General features: G+C 38.6%; 1 long non-coding RNA gene across 1 annotated transcript; it reads left to right on the top strand.

The window, feature by feature from the left end:
* The first annotated feature begins 2,550 nt into the window (after nucleotides 1-2,550).
* Nucleotides 2,551-7,387, top strand: LOC135410198 (uncharacterized). Its single transcript, XR_010428550.1, has 2 exons — nucleotides 2,551-4,373; nucleotides 6,057-7,387. It is a non-coding gene; the product is annotated as an uncharacterized LOC135410198 (long non-coding RNA).
* The last annotated feature ends 1,967 nt before the right edge of the window (nucleotides 7,388-9,354 follow it).

The raw sequence follows: 9,354 nt of genomic DNA, 5'->3' as shown, positions 1-9,354 counted from the left end.
TCCATATGTCTCAGGCAGGCAGGGAAAGAGCTTCCAGCAAATGGAGTTTGGGTCCCACCTTGCAGGTAGACTTCGCAGAGCACCCACAGACATGCATGTGGAAAATTTCAGTGCGGTCAGTGTGATTGCTTCCAGACAATGGGGATGGCTGATGTGGCTGAGCGGTGGTAGAGGGGGATCTGGGAACTGCTTGTGACATCTTCAGAGGTTCTGGAAGAACATGTGCTTTGTATAACTGTATTCCCTGGTGCAGAGGCAGCTGCCGGTATGTGTCTTACTTGAGGCTGCCCAGTTGGTCTCCATCTTTCACACACACCCTGCTTTTTAAGAAACCTTTGTATTTGTTTTTTTTCTACATTGTTTTTCACATCTGAAAAGTTTGCTAGCTTAAGGATGAATGCTTTGATCTTCGTATGCAACAAAGTTTGTTGTAAATCCATTGAGAAGGGTGGAACTAGAAAATAGAAAACTCCAAGGCGTTTGGAACTGTAAGATAGCAAAAGTGAAGTAGGAATAAAGATGATCCTGTAAAAAGTAGAAATAAATAAAAACCTTCCTAATTAATGAAAGGAAACAATGTTTGAAGCATAACCCACAAAGATCAAACAGAATTCTTATGTCAATATTATTAAAAAGGGAGATCTCTTCCCCCCTCCCCTCCATATTAAGGTTGTTGAACCCCAGACTAGAAGGTTTTGGAATTACTTTGGATTTTCACCAGTCTAATGAGATCAGAATCTTGTCTTGTTTAAATAAATTATTTGAAACCATATTCCCCAATGGCCCAGCCTTCACTAGATACTGCTGTTGAAAGGCTGGTCCCTTTGTTTGTTTGCCAGAAAAATTACTATATGCATGTGCTTTGGTTTTGAAGTCTTACTATTAGTGGACATGAGTCTGCTTGTCCTGTCAGGTCCTCGGCCAATACTGAACTTGAACTTTGCTTTTCTGTTTCAGATCTGGTGAAGCTTCTCCATTTTGTCCAGATGTATCTCATGTCCCAAAAAGGGTATTTTCTCTACCCACAGACGTTATCTTGCCCCAGCTCTATCAAAAGATTTTTATAATTTCTCAAATAGTCACAGAAGGAGATTCCTGGTTTGGTTTTTTTTATTTTGCTTGCTGTAAACATATTATTATTGTCTTTTGAATCTCTCTCACTTTTTGGCCTCAAGGGTCCAGAGCTGTCTTCTCAAGGTGCACTGTCATCAAGGGTGGGAAACTATGCTATGGCATCTGCAGCTTATCATTAATTTGGAGACACAACAGTCCTATATGGGAGTGTCCAGAAATTTTTCACAGACAACTTGAGCTGAATGTGTTTTTAATTGTGCCAGAGATTCTAGGCAAACTGGTTAGACCTTTTAATTGCACCTAATGGATCTACCTGCATATAATTTGAAATACCGGCCTTTTCCAGAATAACTTTATTAATTCCCTGGTGACAGTTTCTTACTTTTATGTGTTAAGAATGCAACTCTTGTAAGGAATTTTATAATGCTGGTTCCAGGAAAAACATTGCACTAACATGGAATTGCAGAACAATGGTTTCAATACATTCATATTACAAGAATTATTAATAATAGTATCAGTATCATACTGACTGATTTTTCTCTGAAACTGCAATTATACCCAGTTATAATCTCTGCTGCAGTCATGCAAAATCCATGAGAATTTTGTCCTACAGGCAAATCAACTTATATGTGTGAAGAGTCCCAAGCCAAAGTCTGAGATGTGTGAGTTTTTTGAGTAACTCTGGGTGAATGATGGCAATGCAAATGATCTCAGTAATCCCATTTTGTTCAAGACTGACTCTGCTATCATGGTAGTTCTATTTAGATACCATATTTTTCCCATTAAATGAGTCCTTCTGTAGCAAAAGCACTAAGAAGTGGTTGAAAGTTTTAGTTTTCAATTTACTGCAGTTAAACAATGCAGTTTTCTGAGTACAGAATTTCATAGGACTACAGAAGACTGTAAATCCTCAGAACATTTTGCACAATTCTTTAATGACAAAGACAGCCTGTATTCTGAACTGCTGAATCTGCAACTTAAAAGGAGATAGGTTTTGTTTCCAGACTTCCTAATAGGAATTGAATGAGATTTTTTTTCCTCTGATGGTTAAAAACCTTCTTCTAATTTTTGTTCAGAGGGTATTCATGATAAGTTTACTTTTTGAGTTTTAATGTGAGCGTTGCCTGGTACCTAAATATTTTTGCCTGCCTATCCTTTCCCCTCAAAGAAATTCTAAACAACAATTATACCCTAGGAAATAAGTCATATAATTTTTTTGTTTATTCTGTTACTGCAAATTCATATTCTTTTCTTGGAAGGTCGATATACCATTTCCCTTTCAAACCTCTATGTCCTACATAGACTCATTTTCTGCTACAGCTTGGATTGATCTTTCCTGATGTAATGGTTTTGAGTCTAGGCCTTCCTTCCTGGCAACCAGGAAGGAAGTATTCCATCCTATTCCTTTAAGTAATCAAACATGTAAATAAGATGGAGAGAGAAGCCTCTTCCTCTCTTCTCTTCTGGCAGGGTTTGGAGACGGCAGACTCCCGCAGCCAGTCTCACTCGTGTGGGAGCTGAGGCCTGGTCGGGCCTACGGGGCCTGTTGTTTCTGCTGATCCAGGGCCTGGTAGTGTGGTGGCGGCGTTTGGCGCGATTGCGCTCTCTCCAGGAAAGTATTAAGGTTTTCTTTGGCTAGTTCTTTATTGACTGTATATACCTGGGTTTTTTTGGTTGATTGGTTTTTGGTTTTTTGTTTTGTTTTGTTTTGTCTCTTTTCCCTTTCCCTTTGGGGGTGTTGGGAGTTTCTTTCTTATGTATATGTAGTCTTTGTAATTGTATATAAATGTAATATAAGTGTAAATATATTTATATATTGCTTTAGCTCTCTTATTTTGGGTCTCTTGGTTGATTTTTTTCCTCTTTTCCCTTGACTTTTGTCGGAGGCGGGGGGAGGCTTTTGCTGTAGTATCGGGGACTTGGCAGGGAGCCAGCTCCAAACCACCACACCTGACTAGGGAGGGCAGCATATTGCTGATTTTTTTGGTTAAGGGCTCGCATGGGTATATTGGTATTCATGTTTTTCTCTTCTATTTGGTTACTATACATTCTGCAGCTGAACCTGTTCTTTTCTGTGTTGCAAATTTTTAATGGTCCTAATAATCCACTGTCAATTATCACTACACAAAGTTTTATTTTCATGTCTATTTTTTTTAAATATTCTTAAAAATCCACTAAGTTTAATTATCAGATTTTGGTTTTGGAAACCTTTCAATAAATTGGACGGAAATTCAAATACAGGAAGTTTTATGGATTTTTCAACTCTTTTTCTGTTTGTTTTTAATAATTTTAACTTTTTAAAAACCTTAGGCAAGCAGTGCTACTTGAAATGGTTAAATATTGATAAATATGATGAGTGTGGAGAATATTCTTCTACAGCATTGTCTATAATGGGAATCAGCAATATCTGAATGCCTGAATTGGTGTAGGACATTAAAAAATTGAACCAAAGTGACTCTTGTCTGGGGTTAATCTCTGAGATTCCACAGAATATGGATGCTTGTTAGTCAAAAATAAATTGTAAAATACAATTTTTTTGGCTGAGGAAGAGGAAAAATAGTTAATGGACTTGTGAATTATATGTCAGATAAATATATATTCAGCGGTATTCCAGCCTGCTAATTTGGCTTTGCAAAATTCTGGCAAACATGCATGTCAGACTTAAAAAACCCCCACAAACATCTTTTAAAAGTATCCAAAGAGATCACAGAGCCATCAACCTATAGTGTGCATTTCAAGCAGGGAACATTTGGATTCTATATAACCAATTCTTGTATTGTCTCTGCTGTGTAGCAGACACCACATTTGATTTACTACTGTTTTTATTAAAATAAAAATCGCACTTTGATAAATATTATATCAGACTAGGTATTATCCCAGACATATTTTATTTTTTAGTCTTTGCTACCTCTTCAAATTTTGGCACAAAACAGGAGGATATAACAGACTATAAAGAAAAAGTTACAGAGGGTCTTCAAGTTTGTGATGAGTGAGAAGGCTGTCCCAGTTATTAGTGCTACCTAGACATTCAAAAATTGACAGGAATAATCTCAAATCCAGGAAGGGTCTGTCACAGCATTTATGGTAAAAGGTCATGAGTAAATTTTGTTTCCACTCCTTTAAGCTAGATTTATCCAGCAGATTGTTACTATTGAAACTTTATGTTGTTTTTTTGAACTTTGAAATAACTTCATATAGTGAAAGGTTCCAATGCACAATGACATGTTATTGAGCAACACTGAACTCCATACCAAGTCCCTAGGAGAGCCTGGGAGAAGATAGACAGAAATCAAGAAAAAGTGAGTGATGCAGAAATCTGTGTTGCACCTTGCTTTGTTCACATATGAAGGATCCTCATGCCACAGCCATCCTGCTTATCTGTAGAGTTGCCCAGCTTTCTGTACAGACTGTGTAGGATATGCAGGCTGCTACTTATATGAAGTGATGGATTGACCCTGGCTGGACACCAGGTGTCCAATAAAGCCACTGTATCACTCCTCCTCTGCAGCTGGGCAGGGGTGAGAAATTTTAACAAAAGACTCATGGGTCGAGATAAGGACAGTGAGAGATCACTCAGCAATTATCATCACGGGCAAAACAGACTTGACTTGGGGAAATTAATTAATTTCATTATCAATCAAATCAGAGTAGGGTAAAGAGAAATAAAAAAGAAATTTTAAAACACCTTCCCCCCACTGCTCCTTTCTTCCTAGGCTTAACTTTACTCCTGAATTCTCTGCCTCCTCCTTCAGAGCAGGGGGATGAGGAATGGAGGCTGCAGTCAGTTCATCACATATTGTCTCAGCTGTTGCTTACTCCTCAAGGGAAAGACTCCTTACACTCTTCTCCTGCTCCAGCATGGGATCCCTCTCAGAGGAGACAATCTTCAAAGGACTACTCCAACATGAGTCTGTCCCATGGGCTCCAGTTCTTCACAAACAGTCCCAGCATGGATCCCTTTCCATGGGGTGCAGTCCTTCAGGAACGGGCTTCTCCAGTGTGGGTCCCCCATGGGGTCACAAGTCCTGTCAGCAAACCTGGCCTTACATGGGCTCCTCTCTCTAGTGGGCCACAGGTCCTGCCAGGAGCTTGCTCCAGCACAGGCTTCCCAAGGAGTCACAGCCTCCTTTGGATGCATGCCCCTACTCATTACTCTAGTCTGTTTTAGATTGGCAATATCTCTTCTGCCCATGATGGTAACTGGTGAGTGGTCTTTCCCTGTCCTTATCTCTACCCATGAGCCTTTTGTTTTATTTTCTCTCCCTGTCCAGCTGAGGAGGGGAGTGATAGACCAGCTTTGGTGGGCACCTGGTGTCCAGTTAGGGTCAACCCACCACACCAATACAGATTCAGTGTGCATTGTTACATCACTCACACTTCAGAAAGGGCATTGAAAAACTAAGAACTGCCAAGAGGGCACTGGGTTAAAAACCAATAAATTAAAATTGATCCCTAAAAGAGCTGCGTATATTTAACTTATTTAGAAAAAAGTTTAGGGGCAGTCATATGATTTTTTTTGTAAATAATCCTGTTGGTACATACTGTTGATAGCAGATTGAAATTTTTAACAGACTCGGTGCCAGGAAACTGAAGTGAGCAAAGTACAATCAGGTAGTAATATCATATTAATGGTGAGCATTTGAATCCTAAAAAGAGTTTACAGAAATGTATAATAAATTATTTACAGCTAGAAGTATTTAAAAGAACCACTTTTCCTTTTGTGATAGGAACAACTGTGACAGTGTACTGCCCACGTAAAAAAAATTCCAGGTGTCCTCCATCATGCTCTGGCTATTTCCAGCCATGTGGAGGATATGTGGACCCTGCAGCTAGAGGCTGCTCACATATCTCACCTTATGGAGGACTTGAATCTGATGTATTGCTGAAAATATCAATATTCCTCCACTGTGTAGCAGGTTAGAGGACTCTGTTCATGCATCTAACTCTATTCATTGAATTTCATTTGCATGTGGTTTCGACAGAAGAGGAGCCATGTGACAGAAGAGGAACCCCATCTGTTAAAAAAAGGCAGCTGAGAGTGGAGCACGAGCTGCGATGGGCCCTTACTTACATCCCAGGGATCTCAGGGAGACTGGAAACAAGAATCAAATAATTTGATAGAAAAATCTGGCAAAGTAGAGTAGGTGCATCTTGACCACCCCTTCTCCAGGAGATTGACTAGACTCAAGAATTAGTGTAGAGTTTTGTATGGTGGAAGGATTAGGTTTTTATAGTGGCCTTGCTGATCTGAATTGTCTGTACAATGTACAAAATACAAAGTATATATGTAGAAGATGTTTTTAAAAAAGTGAAAGGATATGCCTGAAAGATGTTTTTTTTTCAGTGTAATGGAAGAGATTAATGCTGAGTTAGTTTTTAAAATGGATTTAAACACAGAAACATAACAATTTCTATACTAGATCACACCCTTAAATTTTAGTCTATTTAATTCAGTATTTAGCTTTAACAAGGGAGTGGTCAGTATCAGACATGTTGGAGAGCAGACCATCTATGCAATAATATGCAAGGAATTTCCTAGCTCATATCAATAAGTCACTTGTACTGTGATGGGTGAGTTTTTGATTTTTGTTTTTAATTTAATATAACTACCAGTCTGCTGTCTATTTGATATGGCTGTTGAGAAGAGGCTGAGTTACAGTCCTGTGCCTAGTCTGGGATCTCGTTTTATTTATTAGCCAAAGCACATTACCTTAAACTGATTATTTTGTGCTGCTGTGTGATAAAGTAACTTTCTACAGTTTATTATATTAATATGTGTTTGACTGGTTTCTGGTTTTGCCTTAATTTCAGCATTGCCAATGTAATTTTAAGATTATTTTAAGAACGTATAATCTCACAAAATAAAAGATGTTAAAATTTAATTTATGTTTCCTCTTTGGCTTGATGGTACCTATTGGCAATGAACTCCCCTATGTTACGTACTATGGGAAGAAAACAAATTTATTAACAGCTTGAATCTTGCTCTTTGGTTTTGCTGAAAGTCCACTAAGACATGAAAGGACATGGAATATTTTTGTACCTTTGTGCTTATTACTTTGACTCCCCTCTCTCCTAAAATGACTTTTACTTTTAATATCTCTTGTCAATAATTTCTGTATTTCTTTGAATATATGTGTAGTTCTGTTGTTTGAAACAAGAATGTGTTTTATCCTCCCCAGAAACTACCTGAAAGGTGGTGTCTAGTCCGAGACAGTAATTTAGGATCTCTCAGTAGGAAGACTGAAATCTACGGAGAATCTCACTGCACTGTAAGATGAGTGTTTGAAATAAATCAGACAATTCCCATCCTCAAGATCTGTCTGTCTGTCTTTTAATTACAGAGGGGAATGTAGTCTCCGTTATGAGACTGCACACTGACATTTTGGACAGCTAAAGTTAGGTGAGATCGATCCTACACACATGACCTTACCTGAATCGTGATCCTGGATTTGTATATCACCCAATCTTTTCAGTGTCACATTCCATACCATTCTTCAAAATAACCATAAAATTCTCTTTCTTTTTCTTTTTTTCTCTCACAACCATTGCATAGAAATGATTTAGATTAGACAACATGTCTGGAGATCATCTAGCACAACCTTCTACTCAAAGCAGATCCAAATTAGGTCAGTTTGCCCAGAGCCTGTGTCAACTGAATGTTGAATATCTCCACGGATGGATACTCCTCAGCCTCTCTACACAGGCCTTTCCAGTGTTGGACCATTCTTATTATGAAGACTTTTTCCTTATAAATATATTTCCCTTGCTGTTATTTATGTCTCTTGTGTCTCATTCTTCCACTCTGCACCACTGAGAAGCATCTGGCTCAAGTTCTCTATATGCTTTCATTAGGTAGTTGCAAACAGCAAAAGTGTTTTCTCTTAGCCTTCCTAAGACTGAAAAATCCCAGTTCCCTCAGCCTCTTCTTGAATGTCCCTCCTTACTCTAGCCCTTTAATCACCTCCATAGCCCTCTGTTGGACTTCTTCCAGTTTGTTGGTGTTGCTTACACAGAGGAGTCCAGAGTGGGTCACAGCACTTGAGATGAGCTTCCTCTCTTGAACCAAAGGGAATAAACACTTCCCTCAACCTGTTGGCTGTGCTTTTGCTAATGCAGCCCCATATGAGCTTGGCTTTTCAAACTGCAAAAGGTTTGCTCTAAGCAAAGCATTCCTAGAGCTGAACGATGTGAAGCCTGGGTCCTTTTCAGGGTGGATGCAGTTACTGCAGAACTCATTTGATATAATTCCAGTTGTGTCTTTCAGTGTTAGTCACTTGACGTGAATCAACATGAAATGCTAAGTGCCATTGCTCAGTCACTGGGTGTGGGATAATTTCATCCATCAAAATGTTAGGTGTTGTGTCTGAGCTCAACATCTGTGCTTGCTCTATGGGCAATGGACAGAGAGAGAGAAATCTGCAGAGACTGATTCTTCTCACCTATTTTAGACTGTTATTTTATGAGGAAATTATTCTTATTGGAGGGGTCTGGCTCTTTTCCTTGGTTACAGAATACGCCTGGAGAGTTGGTTTAAACTAAACTCCTAAACATTTGATAGATTTTCTTAGGTCAAGTGAATCTTACCCTTACTGCAGGGTATTTGCAGTCTTCTCTTGCACAGGCTAGGCAAAATATGTTTACAAGTAATCTGATGCCCATATGTGCAGTTTTCCTGCTGTTACCTTTCTAAATGTTTTCTGCAAGTTTGACCTCCAGAGTAATCAAGTGTGATGAGATAGATGAGTCGACTTAAAATTCTATTTTACCAAGCAAAACAGATAAAACTCATCTAATTGCTCTAACAGCCTCATTCATCACATGACCTTGGTGATCTGATGTTTTCCACTCTATTTCACTCTTGTAATTCTTGTAGTAGAGGAACAGAGAACCACTGCCAAGTCTGTGCAAGAAGAGATCCCCTTCCTTCCCAGAAGGAAAGTTCTTTTCCCCAACTGGAAAGATGTTGACTTTTTCTTCTTGCTTATTGAAAAAACAGTGGCCCTTTGGTTGATCAGTGAAGATGGCTGCCATCAATACCGATAGCTGCTCAAAGATACCTGGTATCAGACAAGAAAAAGTTATGGTACTGTGAATTTGGCTTTATATTCAAATATTTAATTTTAATTATCCTTTTTAAAAGGATTTTTCTACTTTCATGTTGTATCTTTACCAAAGTTGTTTTTAATGCTTCAATATTTGAAAGAAGTGTTGGATATTTGTTGGCAGAAGCAAGTATAAAATTTAAAATGACATGAACATCTTTCAAATTCAGAGCACTGC

The sequence above is a fragment of the Pseudopipra pipra genome, chromosome 1, assembly GCF_036250125.1.
Source record: "Pseudopipra pipra isolate bDixPip1 chromosome 1, bDixPip1.hap1, whole genome shotgun sequence".
NCBI lineage: Eukaryota > Metazoa > Chordata > Aves > Passeriformes > Pipridae > Pseudopipra > Pseudopipra pipra.
This window is presented reverse-complemented; position numbering and strand designations above follow the sequence as displayed.